We start from the raw sequence: 21884 nt of genomic DNA, 5'->3' as shown, positions 1-21884 counted from the left end.
GGCAAATTGCTGAGGAAACTGGTGTCAGTATTGAATGCCAGTCCACGAACAGTGCATCAAATGGCAGAAGAGGATCTCATATGAGCCATCTAGTCCAAAACTGGTTCTCAGATAACATTGACATGTTCTGTCAAAGGAGTTTTGGCCCCAGAACAGCCCAAATTTGAAATCCCTCAACTACTGTGTTTGGAGGGTAGTTGAAAGAGTTACCGATACGATGAGGCAACTTAATGTCGCATATCTATGCACCACTATCGAAGCAGCATTTGTGATTATAGATAGCGCTGTTTTAAAGAATGCATGCGATTGCTTCTGGACAAGATTGGAGGTGGTCATTGTGGATGAGGGGGGTTTTGTCAAGTAATGTTACTCTTGAAAGATACCACTACCTACATGTAAAAGGATTTTCATTTGTATTTTGTTTTAATAAATTTAATTTTAAAAAAATGTTTCATTTGTCCATATTTAAGTGCCACACCCTGTATTTCTGTGTAAGAATGTGAAAGAGATACAATTAAGACTTGCCATGCAGGAGAATAAGATTAATTATGTAAATATGTATAGTTATAAGAATGACTGATGGAAATACGACCACAGGTTGATACACATACATATCACTATTAAAAATGTGAAATGACGATTACAATGATAAACATATATCTGCATATATATAAAAGTTTTGAAGTTTTGGAGGTGTGAACACTACAACCAATGCAAATTTGAAATAATGTTTTGACACAACATAGTGCGACTACAACATTGCCTCCTATTTGGAGTTGTTTATGTAAACATGAACATATTACAAGTAGTAAATAGGTACATGTTAGGTTTGTAGAAATTGTATATTGTGTTTGAATCTTATCTTGATTTATGCAGATGAAAGATGGCTTCTAAGCAGACACAGAAGTAAACTCTTCCTTGGATGCTGTTTAATCTAGTTGCAGGTGTGTAGACTATAGATTTTCGGTTAAGATTTTCTGGTAGCCAATGTAGAGTTGATAATACCCAGTGTGTTTGGTTACCTATAAAATGAGAAACCATGAATCAGCCTACTGTCCTTGAGAAAAGTACTTGATACACCAAGAATTACTGGGTCATTGCAAAGCAAAAATAGATAACAAAGGTGGATTATATGACATATTACTCTATAGGAAAATATTCATTGTAACACAAAATGTAAGTAATTGAACTTAAATGTGCCTTTAAATATAAATAGCAGTGTAAAAAGCATATGGGAGGTGAAGTTACCTATGACTGTTATCACAATGTTAAGAGAGAGATAAATGAATTTAGAGACAGTGAAGTCTGTAGAAAGGAAAAAAAAAATGATACAGTTTTATGATGAATATCTGTAAATGGTTTTCAGTTAAAGTGATAAAGTGACCTGCACAATGAAGTGTGGGCTTTGAAGCTGAATTTCAAGTATGAGTGAAGCTAAGCATTTGCCGTGCACCAACAGAACAGCAACCAGCACCGCTTCACCTCAACAAAAATACTTGATACTGTTGTTAAATCTTCTCTTATTCATATACACATATAATACGTAACACTCATAATTCTTCATACTTTAAGCTATACATCTTAATCATCTTTCCACATACGAGAGAGTGAAAAATAAAATCATGTACAAAGAAAAATGAATGATGTTATTTTTTCATTTGTCCGCCCCTTACCACATATTAATAATTAATGTCTTTGGTGATGCTTATGGTTGATCACAGTTTTTTTTAAATAAATTTTAACCTTACCTTCACCATGTTGTTGTTGTGGTCTTCAGTCCTGAGACTCATTTGATGCAGCTCTCCATGCTACTCTATCCTGTGCAAGCTTCTTCATCTCCCAGTACCTACTGCAGCCTACATCCTTCTGAATCTGCTTAGTGTATTCATCTCTTGGTCTCCCTCTACGATTTTTACCCTCCACGCTGCTATCCAATACTAAATTGGTGATCCCTCCATGTCTCAGAACATGTCCTACCAACCGGTCCCTTCTTCTAGTCAAGTAGTGCCACAAACTCCTCTTCTCCCCAATTCTATTCAATACCTCCTCATTAGTTATGTGATCTATCCATCTAATCTTCAGCATTCTTCTGTAGCACCACATTTCGAAAGCTTCTGTTCTCTTCTTGTCTAAACTATTTATCATCCACATTTCACTTCCATACGTGGCCACACTCCATACAAATACTTTCAGAAACGACTTCCTGACATTTAAATCTATACTCAATGTTAACAAATTTTTCTTCTTCAGAAACGCTTTCCTTGCCATTGCTAGTCTACATTTTATATCATCTCTACTTTGACCATCATCAGTTATTTTGCTCCCCAAATAGCAAAACTCCTTACTACTTTAAGTGTCTCATTTCCTAACCTAATTCTCTCAGCATCACCCGACTTAATACGACTACATTCCATTATCCTCGTTTTGCTTTTGTTGATGTTCATCTTATACCCTCCTTTCAAGACGTAGTCCATTCCGTTCGACTGCTCTTCCAAGTCCTTTGCTGCCTCTGACAGAATTACAATGTCATCGGCGAACCTCAAAGTTTTTATTTCTTCTCCATGGATTTTAAAACCTACTCCAAATTTTTCTTTTGTTTCCTTTATTGCTTGCTCAATATACAGATTGCATAACATCGGGGATAGGCTACAACCCTGTCTCACTCCCTTCCCAACCACTGCTTCCCTTTCATACCCCTCGACTCGTATGACTGCCATATGCTTTCTGTACAAATTGTAAATAGCCTTTCGCTCCCTGTATTTTACCCCTGCCACCTTCAGAATTTGAAAGAGAGTATTCCAATCAACATTGTCACCATGTACCTACACAATTGCCCGCACACTGTATGTTGACATGATACGAGACGTACAGTGTTTTTTGCATATACATATTTACATTTACATTTGCCGATAGGGGTCGATAACCTTTATTTGTCTGCTTCTCTTTTATTAAATGGAATGGATATGCCAGCTCATCCTATGTATGTTAAAGTTCTATAAGAAACTGCAAGATTATATACATAATATGATAGTTCATTACATATTTGAATTTGATATGCTGACAATAATGTTCAGTTTGCTTCGGCCTTATTGCCGGGTTTCGTGCTTGTGCACTAGCAGGTTTGGTGGCTAAGCACTAGTCGCTAATGGTCAACCTGCTAGTTGCTACCATCACACATGCCTGCGCTCATTTTTTTAATGTTGATTTCACCTGAGTATTAAATATTGAAGAATTGCCGTGGTGTTTGTCATCTACATCTACATGTACATGATTACTCTGCTATTAACAATCAAGTGCCTGGCAGAGGGTTCAATGAACCACCTTCAAGCTGTCTCCACTCTTGAATGGAGAGCGGGAAAAATGAGCACTTAAATTTTTCTGTGCGAGCCCTGCTTTCATTTATTTTATCTTGATGCTCATTTCTCCCTATGTAAGTGGGTGCCAACACAATGTTTTCTCAATCGGAGGAGAAAACTGGTGATTGAAATTTCATGAGAAGATCCCATTGCAAGAAAAACATCTTTGTTTTAATGATTGCCACTCCAATTCACATATCATGTCTGTCGCACTATTTCCCCTATTTCACAATAACACAGAACGAGCTGCCCTTATTTGTACTTTTTCGATGTCATCCGTCAGTCCAACCTGATACGGATCCCACACCACACAGCAATACTCCAGAGTAGGGTGTGCAAGCAGGGTGTAAGCAGTCTCTTTAGTAGAGCTGTTGCACCTTCTAAGTGTTCTGCCAATGAATGGCAGTCTTTGGTTTGCTCTACCCACAATATTATCTATGTGATTGTTCCATCCTGGGTGAAGTGAGTGTGTGCTTATTGTTTCAAAATCTGATGCTGTGGCAGAAGATCTCCATTTCCATGGTCTGGGCATCATTATTACCCGTCGTACTTGCATTTTCAGCAGAGAGAACCCTGGTCTACAGCATCCGTCGACGAGGTAAGTACAACTATAGTTCATTTATTAATGTATTAAGTGTTGTGAGCCATGATACTCAGAAATTATTTCGTTGCACACGTATGTTAATGTCACCACACTTGACTGTCCACTTGCTGAAAGACACATGTAGCCATCCAAAACATTGTATAAATTGCTTGTCTTTAAAGTTAATTCCTTCACACAGAGTTTTGTTTCCAATGAAAATTCATACAGGTATTGAGTTACAACAATATAGGTAACATGATAGACTATACCTATGGCTGACATTGCATCCATCACTAATACTATGAACATAAATTTCTCAAGTTTCAAAATGTCATAAATTTTTCATTAACTGCATTCTGATACTACAGTTTGTTTGTTAGTTTTAAGTTATCTTCATTCACACCACATATACAAATTAATTATATAACACATTGCTATGGTAAAATACAAGCATATGATATATTTATACTTCATTTTATAGATAGGCTTTTATCACTTACGAGAACTCATTTCTTCCTTAAGTAGAGTGGGAAGAAAAACATTCGAAATAGGACTAAAACATTATGCAGTGCTGGCCTAACTGTGCTTGGTGCTGCCTCCTTTGTTTGGGAGGGGAGAAAGGAAATACTCATCTATTAGTTCAAGGATTTATGAGGAAATGTTACTCATACAATCATGGACTAGTTGCCAAGGAACTGTTGTTCGTTCATGCGCTCGTGCTGTTTACTTCAATTCACATGTAGCTTCAGGTGAAATATGAAGAAGTTTCAACTATTGTAGATTTATCTTTCTCAAATACCTGGAAATGTCACTATTTAAGCTTTCATAAGACACAAAAAAAATGCAATTGCTTTTTGTAAAATCACATGCCTAAATGTTTATGTGTACTCTGCAGCAAATAGGTACTGGTAATTGTCACAGAGATATATTGCGATGATGCATATTTTCATTTTTCATTTGCCTTATGACCTTTCTATAAATATCCTTATAACTAAATTGTTTCTCAAGGTGCGGCCTGTTTCTTTATTTGGTGCCTGCTACTCTCGACATAATTCTGTTCTTCTGCACCATGATGATGCACTGGTCGCTGAAAGAAAAGAACTTAAAACTAATTGCATTATGTAACTCGGTGGCCACTGATACATTTGGCCATTACATCTGTCCGCAGATATTTTGTTTAAATTCGTAGACATTGGTTTATTCTGTTACCCATTATGATCATTTACCTTGCAAAGAAAATTATTTGACATTTCTAATAGTATTTTGTCATTTTCCTTAGCTTACACATCTTGTATATTTTCCCATAATGGTTCCTTTTGCTTGTAAATATGTTGTATATAGCTTAGTATTTAATTAAATCTCTGTGTACATAGATCAATAGGTTCCTTAGATCTTAGACAGTAGATGCAATTGCTTAGTATTTCCGTTTACTTTGTACTTAAGTGAGGTACATGTACATATCGTATTACTGTTTGGTTGTGCCTTCTGCCAGTCTGTTGCTCATGACTACAGGTCAATGCCTCCTCTCCTACTACCAACATCAGTGCATAATTTTGAGCAATGACAGCTGAGCCATAAGCTAATTTTATTTATACTTTCGCTTCACATGAAGCAATGTATTACTTCTCATTACTATTGGATTTTATGCTTATGTGTACAAATCAAAAGAATTACTTATGCCTATACACATTACTTTATCTTAAAATACACTGCAGAAGAAAAAATTAGATTTAGAGTTATGTACACCATGTACAATTATCTTGCGATAGAAAGAAAAAATGCTACCTAGCTTCATCATTCTATAAAAGCTTTTATACCTTTGTGAGGGTGGAGACCTTTGTCTTTCCCTGTTTCCTCACAGGCAAATCTGTACATCACAGGGTATGGTATCTTGGAAATTATGTATGGTCCTGAATAGAGTAATTGCCACTTCTTATTCAGTTTGCCAAATTTTGTCGATTTAGAGTGCATCTGTAAGAGAACTCATTGCCCTTCAAAAAATTGTGCAACACGTTTCAGTCTCTCATTATAAATTTTCTTTCTATACTCAGCACTCTTTTCTAGTGTAACCATGGCTTGTTCGATTTTGTCTTGTAGTGCAATTTCTGTAGTGGGTACCTTTGGTATGGGTGACTCCCACTCATTTGTTTGTTTTGTCGGGAACATCAATTTGTTAGGTGTGAAACCTGTTGAAGACTGTGGAAGGTTATTGACAACTTGCATCAAAGGAGTTACATAGTCTACCCATTGATTTATACCCTCTGAGGTCATAAATTGTTCCTGCTTTTGCCCGATGAAATATGAAGCATTATCAGTTAGTAGCACCTTTGGTTTACCTATTCGTCTCAAAGTCTCCCTCAATTCTTTTTCTGATATTTGCATTTTTAATGGCATACATTTTGAAATGTTTCGAGAAAATATCGTATAGTGCTGCTACGTATTTTACTCCTCCTTTACTTCTTGGATATGGACCAGCTATGTCCAGAAACACTATATCTAGAGGTTTTTATGTGAGTATTGGGTGTAGCTCAGTATACTTTGACACATTGTACTGTATGATTTTTAACATATTGCACACTTTCTTAATACCTGTAGGACTCGCCTTCTCAAATTTGGAAAATAACAAAGTGTTGCAATTTTCTCAGTACATTTGCCTACTCCATAATGTCCCCATACTTCATGTGTGTGTCATATAAATTTATCGATATAATCTTCAGAAATACCCACACATGATTGATCAGATTTTTCACGTGTCCTATGAAACAAAACGCCCTTGTACTCCTGATACCATTTATTTACCTTTCCACCTTTATCTTGCTTAAAGTCTTGCATGACTTTACTCCATCTGTGATCTTGCTGTTGTATAGCTTTCATCTGCTTACAAAACTTATGGGAATCAGACTGTTGTGTTGCACCTTGCATTAATACATTTTGATTTCTGCATCTTTCTCTTTTAATTCACTAAATTCCTAGACAAGGCATCTGTAATAACATTCTGACTTCCTTTAATGTAAATTATCTCAAAATTAAATTCTTGTAAATATAGACACCACTTAGGTAATCTATGGTGCAATAGTTACATGTTAAAAGAAATGAAAGTGACTGATGGTCACAGTAAACTATGGTATTCTTACCCCACAAAGAATATTCAAACTTTTTAAATGCCCGTATTACGGCTAAACTTTCCAATTCTGACACAGCGTAAGATATTTCTACTTCTGATAATGTGTGACTAGCAAAACTGATGAGCCTGGGTACTTCTTTACCTTCTTCTCGCATCTGGAATGAGCATGCCCCCAGCCCCTGAGATGAGGCATCTGTTCATAGACAAAAATCCTTGGACATGTCAGGGTGGCTAAGAATGTTTGCATTGACTAATGCCTGCTTAGTGTTATTAAAGTCCTCCTGACATTTATCATCCCATAACCAAGGCCTATTTTTTCATAACAAGTTGAGTAATGCGTCACTGTTCATCAGTTGCTGTGATATGAATTTACAAAAAAAGGATGCTAATCCTAAAAAAGCTTTTAGTTGTTCTTTATTCCTTGGAGCTGGACAATTGTGTATGGCGTCAAGGTTTTCTTTTCTCTCTCTCTCTTTTTCAGGTAATATACCTTATTCTGAAACATGTCCTACAAATTTGATTTGCTGCCTACCAAAACTAGACTTTTTTTTTGCTGTTACCCTGTAATCTGTAGATCGTTGAAGTACATGTGCAATCAGCCTGATATATTCAGACCAAGTGGGTGTGGCTGTTAGCGTATTGTCTACATAAACTGTAACTACAGTTGGTAATTGCTCAGATATTGGAGTTGTGGGTATGTCTACATTTTGGACTCTACAACTGTCACTGGTACCTGCTTCAGCTTGACTAAAGATATCACTCAAATTTTCAGTGATCTCTCTCTCCTTCTTAGCACATGCTGAGTCAACTTCTAATGTTGCTACCCTTAAAGTAAGTTCTTGTACAGCTAGAGATACACCTTCATAGTCTTTATTTAGTTTGTTAACGACAGTGGTTACCTTTTTTACTGCAGAACACAACTGGTTTTGCGTGGCTTCAGTATTTGTGTTTGTATCTGAGAATTTCTTTATCTGTTGCTCTACTAGATCATGAGGGTCATTTAAAAGAATCTACCTTCTGTTTTAACTCTGTAATGTTACTGTTAACTTCTGAAAGTTCATGCTTTACTTGTTTTTCCATATCATTCAATTTTTCGTCGATTTCAGTGCGATAATTTTTGGCTAAGTCATTGAATTTCTGTGAGATTGTGTCTTGCAAATCCTTGAATACTTGTTTTAGTTCTTGTTTGATTATATTTAGATCTTGTGTGCTGGTGTTCAGATTGTGTGTCAAATTATCAATTTTGGTATTCATATCTTGTTTCATACCACTGAAATTGTGTTTCATATCACTGGGATTTGTGTTCATATTATCAAATTCCGTGTTTATATTAGATAATAATTGCCGTAGCAGTGCATCAGTTATACTACTGTGGTTGCTGTCAGCTGTACTTTCCAAGTTAGTGTTTGTGTTATGAACAAGTGGTGTTTGTAATGTACTGTCAAGATTCATGTTTGTATCGCTCTCCAATGTTTCATTCATGAGCAGTATGTGACTCTGGGAGATGCGTGACATTGGCTCATCAATTATAAACAATGTTTCGTCAAGATTATTCTACTGTGGAGTGTCGCTATCATTTGTCACACCTGCGACATTCATCTCTGATCTGCTTAAACCTTCTGCAGTAGGCATGCATGGTGCCTGAACTTCAATTGTTCGATTGCGCAGTTCTACGCCATCTTGGTTGATTGTGTTTTTGCTATTGCTATCAACAATGGTCATACATTTTTCTGCCATTTTGTATGAATATGCAGAAACCAAAATTTCTTAAAAAACTTTAACATTTCATATGCTAATTATTACACTTGATAACTGTGATTCATATGATGTCAAAGCCTGTTTTACATCTACTATGATGCGCAAACTATTGTGTCACAATTCTTTATGTTTTACTGACAGTATATATCACACTGAAAAATTCCTGTAAATTTTCCACCATAAAATTCAAGGAAGGGAATAATGAGCAAAAGGTTTCTATCTACATCAAAAGAGGCCCTACCAAGCGTAACCAAGCAAGCAACTTGCGTAGACATGATACCTTTGTTGCGCTAAACAAAACAGCTTACTATGAAAAATTTGATGTAACCTGTGTCCAATTCTTATTCCTTTCCAAAATTTTCTCCTCAATTTTTGCCTTTTTACTTTACATGCTCCCCTTTGTGATTCATGCAAACAGAAAATACAGACAATTAGTCTTTATGACTAATAACAATGTCATAGAAATTTCTTACGATATTGATAGTTAACAAACCCTACTTAAAACCAGTGCCCTGAAGTCATGACACTCAGGTCACAGTTGTGTGATAATAAGAATAGTAATAAAATACATATATGAATGAAAAAATTATTAGAAATGTTCTGTTTGTACGAATTTAGGCTATTCGGACTTCCTATCTTACATTTCAAATGTAGATGTAGACAGCTGACTTCAAGGACACCAGTGCATGTCAAAAAATGAAGAAAATCCTCCTTACTTGGCTTCACTTCACTTCAATAAAAATACTTAATACTGTTGTTAAATCTTCTCTTTTTTTTTTTTTTTTTTTTTTTTTTTTTTTTTTTTTTTTTTTTACGCCTTTCCGCGCATTCATAATTAATGTCTGGTGATGCTTATGGTCAATTCAATCGCTGTTTCCTTAGATAAAGTTTAACCTTACTGTATCTGATCTGGGGGGTCTTTCACCATGTAACTGCACATAATGTCTGCTTAGGAGTAGTTGCTTGTCATTCTGGAGCATCCGAACTACTGGCAATGGCCACCATGCCAGACAGCTCTTGCTGTGGCTGAATGGTGTCCATGGGGAGAGCCGCTGATCAGACTGGGTGGTGTCAGGGAGGATGCTTTGCATATGAAACATATCAAGCTACAAGAATCTGGCCTTTCTTCTATAGCCATCTCTCTGGTTGGTAACAGGTCACTGAATGCTGCCCCTTATGACCCTTCGGCCTTCCCTTCCCTGGCTACACCCTGGGAGGAGGGCCAGGCTCACCATCTTGCGGTGAAACGCTTTCCCTGCTCCCTGGTCTGCACTAGGATGGATGGGGATACATTCACCACCACAAAGCCATTATTTTTGTGGAAAATATCGAAGACAAGTTTGGCAAAGTAGGATGTGGTTTGGTTCCCTGTTGATCAAAACTATTTCTGCCACCCAATCTGCAGCCCTTTGCACTTGTGATCAGCTTGTCCACTTTCTGGTGTCCATTACACCTCACCAGTCTTTGAATAAGGATGGTGGGTGACATCCATATATAACAGGTCAAACTCAGGTTGCAAGAGGGGAGATGGTACCTCCGGGGACATCAGGAGGGGGGCCTTATCCTTAGACTTATGTTTCTTCTTCTTCTCTTTCATTGGTTAAAGAGGGCTGTGCACAGAGGGAGAGCCGGCTTCTGCAAGATCCGGAACAGAAGGAGCGCAGGTGACCTTGTAAACTTTCTGTATACACTGAACAAAATGAATGCCCCATCATTCCAGATTGGCCTGGAGTTCCTCATCAGTTTGAAGGATGAGATCCCTAATAAAAATGACTCCCTGCACCTTATTCAAAGACATTTTGTGGGCTCTGTATCCAGTGTCCTTTCCTTTCTCAATGCTATTAATGGACTTGTGGCCACTGCTGGACCATTGGCCACCACTGCTCTGTATGTGGATGATTTCTATATTTGGGATAGCCCCCACTTGCTTGCCTCAGCAGAACCGTGGCTCCAGGGTGCCATCTGGCATGCTTTTGTGTGACAAAGTTGCAAAGATTTCAATGCTCTCCCCTTAAGTCAAGGGTGCTGCATTTTTTTTTCACAGTACTACGGTCCGTCCTGGTGTGGAGCTCTGCCTTGATGCCCAACAACAGACGATGATCCCCCAGTTCTGTTTTTTGGGTCTTATTTATGAAAACAAGCTTACTTGGTTGCCCCTTATTCACCTTCTGAAGGTTGGCTGTTTTCGTAAACTCAGTGTTCTTTGCTTTCTTGCCCACACCACTTGGAGTGCATATCGTTCAACTCTTCTCCACCTTTACTGGGCATTAGTTCTGTCTTATCTGAACTTTGGTTGTCAAGTTTATGGACCAGCTGCCCCTTTCATGCTGCTCCTCTTAGACCTGGTTCACCATTGTGTCATCCATTTATCCATAGGTGCCTTTCACTCTAGTCCTGTCGATAATCTTCTGGTAGACACTGGGATCCCTCTGCTTTCAATGTGCCAGTTCCAGCTCACTATCCACTCTTCCCCTGCTAACCACTCCTGTTCTATTTCTTTCACGTCTTCGGGCCATTGTCCACCCGCTGCCCACCCTCGGGAAGGTTTACTGGTTGGGCTCCGTCTTGCTTCTCTCCACTGTGACTTCCATGTCCCCTTTCAGTCCTCCTACCCCACATTCTCTGCTGACCACACCCCTTGGTTAGCTCCTTGGCCCTGAATTTGAATGGATCTCTTCTGGAATCCAAAAGCCTAATCGCTCGAATGATGTTACCTTGTTTGCTCTGAATGCTCTTACAGGCGTTTCAAGATGCCACTGTTTTTTTACGTCAATGGCTTGAAATCTACTGATCACATGGGATATGCCTTCATGTCTTCTGCTGGCATGGAACATCATCTCTTGCCTGCCACGTGTGGTGTGATTACTGCGGAATTTATGGCCATCTGTTGGGTCCTCTGCTTCATTAAATGGCCCTTACTCACTTGAGTTTTATTGTGTATGGACTCAATGGGTGGCCATCAGGCTATTACTTGGAATTTTTCCCACCACCCCTTGGTCTCTGCCATCCATGACGATCCTGGTGATGCTGCTTGTTCGGTTGATGTCCTTTGGGTTCCTGATCTGTAGATATCCTTGGTAATGAACTTGCTGATCATCTGGCTGGGGAAGGCAGCAACTACCTGCCCCTCCATTTTCTGTGTCCCCTCTGGGGGCAGATTTGTGGCTTAACATCAAATCACTTTTTAAAAATTTTTTTTCTTTTTAAAATTCAGTCTCGATCACACCACGTATGCTACAAGAACATAGGTGACCAGTTTCGGTCATATCACATGACCATCATCAGACCTGTAATTTAATTTAGAAAGTAATAGAAACTTTACTAGATTGACAATAAAATATGACAAAATGCTTATAAGGATAAAATACAATAAGACTCGTTATACCCATGGCATACGTGGTGTGATCAAGACTGAATTTTAAAAAGAAAAAAAAATTAAAATTTTTTTGATCACTGTCCCAAAAATGTTTATTAAAATCACTTTTTGCTCAATTGTGGACTGACTCTTGCAAGGTCCCCCCCCCCCCCCCTCCTCCCTCTGTCTAATAAACTTCATACAATCAAGGAGACTCCCACCACTTGATGTTTTTCCCTCTGTGTCTCCTGGCAGGAATCTACCATCCTCTGCCATATGAGTATTGGCCATACTAGGTTGACCCAGGGATTTTTACTCCCCAATGAGCTGCCCCCCCCTCCCCCCCCATCCCACTGCACCAGCCCTCCCTCACCCCTCCATCTCCATGTAGTTGCAGTGCTCCCCTCATGGTGATCCATATATTGCTGAAATGCCCCCCCCATTTTGGCCCTTCCACTAAATATGCATTCCCACCTTCCTTGTCTCGGATGTAAGCGGATGACCCTCACATGGTTACGTCTTTCCACAGTTTTCTTCACAAAAGTGGTTTCTTCCCTCAGGTTTAAATCCTTGAATTTTCCTCTGGAATTTGAGTCCTTCAATTAGTATAGTCATTGGTTATGGAGGCCTTAACCTTGCCTCCACGATGGCCAGGTTCTCCCTGCCTTTTCTCCCCATTTTGTCTTGTTTGTTGTGCAGTTTTGTTTCCCCTTTCTTATGCCTGTTTCACTTGTTGTTGTCCCCCTTTGTATCATAACAATAGTATGGTGTGAGTGTGAGAATGGATGGGTGGTGGTGCCGGTGCCCCACTGCGCATAGCGTTTCTGGGACACCCCTGCTGTCCCTGTTTCCACTTGCCCACTCCTGTTTCTGCTACCCTGATGCCCCTTTTCCCATTTCTTTCTTTCTTTCCTTTTTTTTCTTTTTTTTTTCCTTGCGTATTATCCCTTTGCCTTGACTGGACTGTCCTGTTTGAGTTGTTCTTGCAATGATTTCTGCCATCTCAGAACATGGAACTGATGAACTTGCTGTTTGGTAGGCCCCTGCCCCCCTCCCATGCTCCAATCAATGGACCAACCACAATAAAGTTAGTTCTAACCCTTGAAATGATCTTTCTACTTAACTTTACTGAAATGTACAACTATGTATGCTTGTTCATTTATATATCAAGCTAGTATGAGGTTTTCCTAATAATCAAATGGTTGCCTTTTTTGAAATTCTTACCAATAAACACTAGCAGAATGTCTTGTACCTTGTCACTAGCAAGTTTGCATAACATTTGCTCCAGGGCCTATATCTACCATTTAAAACACACTCATCTCATCACCATGGAGATGATGGGCACTCATTTTAACTCTGAAACTGTAGTAGAATATAAAAAAAAGATATTCAGTCTCACAAAATAAATTTGTATGTTAGCAACAATCATAATCATCACAAGTAGCCAGGGAGTTACCCCAACAGATGTGGTCCATCCCTAAGTGTATGTGCATGTGAACAGCCACACCAGTTCAGAAATGTCAGTTGAGTGTCTTCAACAAAGAATCATTCTACACTGTTGTTATTATCTACCCACCAGATGACTCTGCTCTCTAGCCGGAAGTAGGCCCTGGTTCTCATGAGTAACAACTTCAGTGAATATTGGCCATTTTGTCAATTGTTGCGAAAGCTTGAATTTTGTGTGTATGTTTGTGTTTGTTTGTGTGTCTATCGACGTGCCAGTGCTTTCGTTTGGTAAGTCACATCATCTTTGTTTATATATATATATATACACGAAATTCAAGCTTTCGCAACAAACTATTGCCTCATCAGGAAAGAGGGAAGGAGAGGGAAAGATGAAAGGATGTGGGTTTTAAGGGAGAGGGTAAGGAGTCATTCCAATCCCGGGAGCAGAAAGATTTACCTTAGGGGGAAAAAAGGACAGGTATACACTCGCGCACACACACACACACATATGCATCCGTACATACATGCATATGTGTGTGTGTGTGTGTGTGTGTGTGTGTGTGTGTGTGCGAGTGTATACCTGTCCTTTTTCCCCCCTAAGGTAAGTCTTTCCGCTCCCGGGATTGGAATGACTCCTTACCCTCTCCCTTAAAACCCACATACTTTCGTCTTTCCCTCTCCTTCCCTCTTACCTGATGAGGCAACAGTTTGTTGCGAAAGCTTGAATTTCGTGTGTATGTTTGTGTGTCTATCAACCTGCCAGCACTTTCGATCGGTAAGTCACATCATATATATATATATATATATATATAAGCGCTGGCAGGTCGATAGATACACAAACAAACACATACATACACACAAAATTCAAGCTTTCGCAACCAAAGAGTTGGGGCAGAGATGTCATTCGAGGCAGAAGTACAGAGGCAAAGATGTTGTTGAAAGACAGGTGAGGTATGAGTGGCGGCAACTTGAAATTAGCGGAAGTTGAGGCCTGGCAGATAATGAGAAAAGAGGATATACTGAAGGGCAAGTTCCCATCTCCGGAGTTCTGACAGGTTGGTGTTAGTGGGAAGTATCCAGATAACCCGGATGGAAGAAAAATGATCCTAATCGTACTCCTAATGATCCAACTCCCCAAGACACTATCCAAATTGAACCCTGCCTGGAACAGTTCCGTCCTCCGTCACAGCGGGACCCACCTCCTCTTCCTCAAAATCACCCTCTCCAAACCTTCCAGGAATTTCTGACTTCCAGCCTTGCTTCTCAATCCTTCTTAAAAAACCTTAATCCTACTCCCAACATCACCACTGCTGAAGCCCAAGCTATCCGTGATCTGAAGGCTGACCGATCCATCGTCATTCTTCCGGCGGACAAGGGTTCCACGACCGTGGTACTTGATTGTCGGGAGTAGGTGGCTGAGGGACTGCGTCAGCTTTCAGAAAACACCAAACACAAAGTTTGCCAAGGTAATCCCATTCCTGATGTCCAGGCGGAGCTTCAAGGAATCCTCAGAACCTTAGGCCCCCTACAAAACCTTTCACCTGACTCCATCAACCTCCTGACCCCACCGACACCCCGCACCACTATCTTCTACCTTCTTCCTAAAATTCACAAACCCCATCATCCCGGCCGCACCATTGTAGCTGTTTACCAAGCCCCCACAGAACGTATCTCTGCCTACATAGATCAACACCTTCAACCCATTACATGCAGTCTCCCATCCTTCATCAAAGACACCAACCACTTTCTCGAACGCCTGGAATCCTTACCCAATATATTACCCCCGGAAACCATCCTTGTAACCATTGATGCCACTTCCTTATACACAAATATTCCGCACGTCCAGGGCCTCGCTGCGATGGAGCACTTCCTTTCACGCCGATCACCTGCCACCCTACCTAAAACCTCTTTCCTCATTACCTTAGCCAGCTTCATCCTGACCCACAACTTCTTCACTTTTGAAGGCCAGACATACCAACAATTAAAGGGAACAGCCATGGGTACCAGGATGGCCCCCTCGTACACCAACCTATTCATGGGTCGCTTAGAGGAAGCCTTCTTGGTTACCCAGGCCTGCCAACCCAAAGTTTGGTACAGATTTATTGATGACATCTTCATGATCTGGACTCACAGTGAAGAAGAACTCCAGAATTTCCTCTCAAACCTCAACTCCTATGGTTCCATCAGATTCACCTGGTCCTACTCCAAATCCCATGCCACTTTCCTTGACGTTGACCTCCATCTGTCCAATGGCCAGCTTCACATGTCCGTCCACATCAAACCAACCAACAAGCAACAGTACCTCCATTATGACAGCTGCCACCCATTCCACATCAAACGGTCCCTTCCCTACAGCGTAGGTCTTCATGGCAAACGAATCTGCTCCAGTCCGGAATCCCTGAACCATTACACCAACAACCTGAAAACAGCTTTCACATCCCGCAACTACCCTCCCGACCTGGTACAGAAGCAAATAACCAGAGCCACTTCCTCATCCCCTCAAACCCAGAACCTCCCACAGAAGAACCACAAAAGTGCCCCACTTATGACAGGATACTTTCCTGGACTGGACCAGACTCTGAATGTGGCTCTCCAGCAGGGATACGACTTCCTCAAATCTTGCCCTGAAATGAGATCCATCCTTCATGAAATCCTCCCCACTCCACCAAGAGTGTCTTTCTGCCGTCCACCTAACATTCGTAACCTCTTAGTCCATCCCTATGAAATCCCTAAACCACCTTCCTTACCCTCTGGCTCCTACTCTTGTAACCGCCCCCGGAGTAAAACCTGTCCAATGCACCCTCCCACCACCACCTACTCCAGTCCTGTAACCCAGAAGGTGTACACGATCAAAGGCAGAGCCACGTGTGAAAGCACCCACGTGATTTACCAACTGACCTGCCTACACTGTGAAGCTTTCTATGTGGGAATGACCAGCAACAAACTGTCCATTCGCATGAGTGGACACAGGCAGTCAGTGTTTGTTGGTAATGAGGATCACCCTGTGGCTAAACATGCCTTGGTGCACGGCCAGCACATCTTGGCACAGTGTTACACCGTCCAGGTTATCTGGATACTTCCCACTAACACCAACCTGTCAGAACTCCGGAGATGGGAACTTGCCCTTCAGTATATCCTCTCTTCTCATTATCCGCCAGGCCTCAACTTCCGCTAATTTCAAGATGCCGCCGCTCATACCTCACCTGTCATTCAACAACATCTTTGCCTCTGTACTTCTGCCTCGACTGACATCTCTGCCCAAACTCTTTGCCTTTACAAATGTCTGCTTGTGTCTGTGTATGTGCAGATGGATATGTGTGTGTGTGCGAGTGTATACCTGTCATTTTTTCCCCCTAAGATAAGTCTTTCCGCTCCCGGGATTGGAATGACTCCTTACCCTCTCCCTTAAAACCCACATCCTTTCATCTTTCCCTCTCCTTCCCTCTTTCCCGACGAAGCAACCATTGGTTTCGAAAGCTTGAATTTTGTGTGTATGTATGTGTTTGTTTGTGTATCTATCGACCTGCCAGTGCTTACATATGGTAAGTCACATCATTTTTGTTTTTAAATATATTTTTCCCACATGGAATGTTTCCCTAGGGAAACATTCCACGTGGGAAAAATATATCTAAAAACAAAGAAGATGTAACTTACCAAACAAAGGCGTTGGTATGTTGATAGAGACACTAAGAAACACACACACACACAAAATTCAAGCTTTCGAAACCAATGGTTGCTTCGTCAGGAAAGAGGGAAGAAGGGGGAAAGACGAAAGGATGTGGGTTTTAAGGGAGAGGGCAAGGAGTCATTCCAATCCCGGGAGCGGAAAGACTTACCCTAGGGGGAAAAAGAGACAGGTGTGTGTGTATAATATATATATATATATATATATATATAGACACACACAAGCAGACATATGTAAAGGTCTTTATTTGTTACCAGTGCTCATTTACACCCAGGCATACTGCAGTATTTTCATGGTGCTCTGATGTCAAGTCAGCTGAAATTGCTAAGAGTCTCAATAGGTCCAGAAACAAGACTCATTGGCATAGCCTCTATAGTCTGTTAGACAATATGTAAGTCAGTGTAAGGAATGGCAATGAGGGTAGCATGTGACTGTTTCCCCCAGGACATCTAATACCATTTCCTCCTGTAGTTGCTCTATTTCTCCAGCTTGGCGTTGACAACTTTGGGAGGTTTTCCAAATTGACCCATAGGAATAAATGGATAGTAATATTATCTGAGTAACTCACCCATTGTGCTTCCACCAAGACTGTACTGACTATTGAACCTCTGTGAATTACTGGCACTGGGATGGAGTTGACATCAGAGCTGGTCCGATACTTGTTTTATTGGGGATTGATCTGGGAGATCTAGCTGACCAAGAGAGTACCTCAATATCAAGCAGACACTTCACAGAGCTTCATGCCATGTGTGAATGAGCATTGTCCAGTTGAAAAACGGCACAACCACACTGAAGTAAGAGATGTAACACGTGAGGATACAAGCTGTCTGTGACATACAACTGTTCTGTCAGAGTTCCCTCAGTTACTACCAGACATGACCCCCGGAAGTCATGCCAGATAGCTCCCCACATCATTATGGATTAACACCACTGTGCCTCCCAAAACATGAGAAGAATAGGATCTCTTCCGAGGTCTTTGTCTTACTCACTGACTATGATCATCCTGTGCAGTGCAAGGCTGCGATTCATGGTGGAACACAACACACCGCCATTTGTCAGCAGCCCGTGCTTCCTGGTCACAGCATCACTTCATAGATATTTGTGTTGTGGTTTTAATGTCAGCCTACACCTGGACAGTATTTTCCTAGCCCAGCTGCTTCTAGTCTGACCAGTGGTGCAGAATGATATAGAATTTTGCAGGGCGGCCATTAATTATTCTCAGATGGTTGGTGCAGATGTGAAGGGGTTATGATTTGCATGGTGGACAATACAGTAATCCTCCCTTGTGGTGGTCAGACATGGTCAACTGGAACCTTGATGAGGATTGAGCCTGTCCTCGCATTACCACGCACTTCCGACATCAGGCTGGTGTCATATCCAGCAGGCCCACAAATGTGGATATTCCATGATTTGACCAGCTGGCCAAACGAAGACTCGCAATGAGGCTCCTTTCAAATTTTCAGATGCTACTAATGCTGTCTCAGACAAATGTGTGGCACCCCTGTATCCTTCACAATGATCATTCAGCAAATGAAGCTGTTCACAACACTTAATGCTCTCCATGCCTGGTAACAAACTAAAGGCAAACAACATCAATCCACTCTGTTGACCACTCTACTTGTCACAGAGAATTGCAGTTCTAGTTGTTGACATATGTGGAAAATGTGTGTAAGTGTATGAAGTTATATTGATATCTGGCCATGTCTTCTGTGTGCTTCACTTTGTTGTCAAGCAGTGTATATCAGTCTTCATGTGATTAAGACTTAAAAGATTTGCTGAGAACAAGTTGTGGGCTTGTTCAGGTATTATATGGGCTCTAGCTAGTAATGTTGCCAGTGGCCTTGCCACAGTGGTAGCACCAGTTCCCATCAGATCACCGAAGTTAAGTACTGTTGGGCTGGGCTAGCACTTGGATGGGTGGCAATCCGGTCATCCGAGCGCTGTTAGCAAGCGGGGAGCACTCAGCCCTTGTGAGGCAAACTGATGAGCTATTTGATTGAGAAGTAGACGCTCCAGTCTCATAAACTGACATACGGCCAGGAGAGTGGTATGCTGACCATAAGCCCCTCCATATCTGCATCCTGTGATGTCTGTGGGCTGAGGATGACATGGCGGGCATGGTCAGTACCGTTGGGCCTTCCAAGGCCTGTTTGGATGAAGTTTAGTTTTTTCAGTTAGTAATGTTGATTTCTGGCCCTTGACTGATATGCTTGTATCATCAGCAAACATTACAGTTTTTGAGTTGTCCTTTGAAGCAACTGGAAGATCATTTATTATAATGAGAGTACCTTGTCACCAATCCTTATGAAATCTCTTTTATTATTTTCCCTCACTGTGACTTTAGTTTTATTGTTGTGATATAGTTTATCAATGTGATCCTCTGCTTTCTGTTAAGAATGTAAGGTCCCATCAATGCAAGAGGGTTACCATTAATGCAATAACATTTCAGTTTACCAAGTAGAATGTTGTGGTCACATACAGAAAGGCTTTGGCAAAATCACAGAATATACCAAAAGTATACTCTTTTTTGTTTAGATATGCTATGATTCATTTTTTAGATCTCAAATGGCAGGTCTGCAGCTAATATTTTGTCTAAGACAGGCAGTTAACAAATTCTGGTAAGAAAAATGAGTTGATATTCTATCACGGACCACTATGTCAAAAACTTTGGAAATGATTGGAAGGAATGAGATGGGTTTGTTATCAATTGTGATTTGCTTACTTTCCACTTCTATTGCTGATGTTCTAAGCGTATCTAAGTCTATCTGTTGCTGATTACAAAGATAGCATAGGGATGGTCCTATCAAGTTGGCTAATAACACAATTATAGCCTGGAGAATCACCACATTTAATGTCCTAATGATTTTTGTAATCAACTTAGATATGTAGTTTTGGAACTTTAATGGTGGTGGAGTTTGCTTAAGTAAATCTAAAGCATCTGGTGCAATATAACTAAGTATTCAACAATATAATAGAGGGAAACATTCCACGCGGGAAAAATATATTTAAAAACAAAGATGATGTGACTTACCATACGAAAGCGCTGGCAGGTCGATAGAAACACAAACAGACACATACATACACACAAAATTCAAGCTTTTGCAACAAACTGTTGCCTCATCAGGAAAGAGGGAAGGAGAGGGAAAGACGAAAGGAAGTGGGTTTTAAGGGAGAGGGTAAGGAGTCATTCCAATCCCGGGAGCGGAAAGACTTACCTTAGGGGGGGGCGCGCGCGCGCGCACACACACACACACACACACACACACACACACACACACACACACAAGCAGACATATTTAAAGACCAATATGTCTGCTTGTGTCTGTATATGTGTGGATGGATATATGTGTCTGTGTGCGAGTGTATTCCCGTCCTTTTTTCCCCCTAGGTAAGTCTTTCCGCTCCCGGGATTGGAATGACTCCTTACCCTCTCCCTTAAAACCCACTTCCTTTCGTCTTTCCCTCTCCTTCCCTCTTTCCTGATGAGGCAACAGTTTGATGCGAAAGCTTGAATTTTGTGTGTATGTATGTGTCTGTTTGTGTTTCTATCGACCTGCCAGTGCTTTCGTATGGTAAGTCACATCATCTTTGTTTTTAAATATAAGTATTCAACAAATTTGGTAGTCAATGGTTTCAGTGCATTATTGTTTCTGTCGCAGTTATTTTCATTTTATTTGCATCACTACTTTTGTTGGTTAATAGTGTTCCAAATTATTTCCTTTGTTTTTCTTGTTCATAATGTATGTCTTTAAAAGTTTAACAATAGACAGGATGATTCATCAATAGCGATGGTAAAATAAATTTCAGTTACTGACTATAAACAGTTTCATAATTTTTTGGAGGCCTCTCTCTCTCTAGCCCAACACAATCCCAAGGCTTATTCACTCCCTGCCCATCCTTATGTTTAGTTTTAAAGGAAAACAAAATTTAAATTTCAGCAGGAATGCATTTAGGAAATAGTTAAATTTTCTAGCTATGCTGTCAGCATCAAAAAACTTTTTCTGGCATTCTTCCTATAATCTCTCTAAACAGCGTGACTTCATAAGTAATGAATTTGTGGTACAATGCTTTTCTTCTGTGGCTTGAACCTAATTCGTCTGCATACATAATTGTTAAAATAACTATTCACAGTTGCCTGTACATCTAAATTACTGATTGGGACTTAAGTATGAGGACCCCCCCCCCCCCCTTTTCACACACACACACACACACACACACACACACACACACACACACACACACACACACACTTTTGATTTGGATACTAGAATTTCATCAATTTTTTATTTATAAAGCTTCTGATATTTTGATGACAGAGGCTGTGTGTTCTGTATGATCTATAACTTTGCCCAAGCTACAGTATTTTGTTTTGCTAGTAGCTGTTTCAACTATAACCACATGTACTTTGCAGCTCTCTATTTTGGAAGAACTTACCCGTGATACACCTAAGAAATGCTTTGGATGAAATGAATACTATTTTGGCTGGAATGAATTGTTGTGGTAGTTAGTTGTGCAAATACATTCTTACCATATGTGTTCAGATGCTGACTGTCTTGTGTATGATGGTACTGGAAGAG

At 40.4% G+C, this 21884-nt stretch overlaps 1 protein-coding gene across 1 annotated transcript in view; it reads right to left on the bottom strand.

Annotated features, from left to right (window-relative positions):
* Positions 1-685: 685 nt before the first annotated feature.
* LOC126486030 (MLX-interacting protein) overlaps positions 686-21884 on the bottom strand; it is a 452104-nt gene continuing 430905 nt past the window's right edge. The window contains exon 17 of the mRNA XM_050108920.1: positions 686-1022. The gene's annotated coding sequence lies outside the window, so the exon portion shown is untranslated. The remainder of the gene's footprint in view (positions 1023-21884) is intronic.

Source organism: Schistocerca serialis, chromosome 1 (assembly GCF_023864345.2).
Source record: "Schistocerca serialis cubense isolate TAMUIC-IGC-003099 chromosome 1, iqSchSeri2.2, whole genome shotgun sequence".
Taxonomy (NCBI): Eukaryota; Metazoa; Arthropoda; class Insecta; order Orthoptera; family Acrididae; genus Schistocerca; species Schistocerca serialis.
This window is presented reverse-complemented; position numbering and strand designations above follow the sequence as displayed.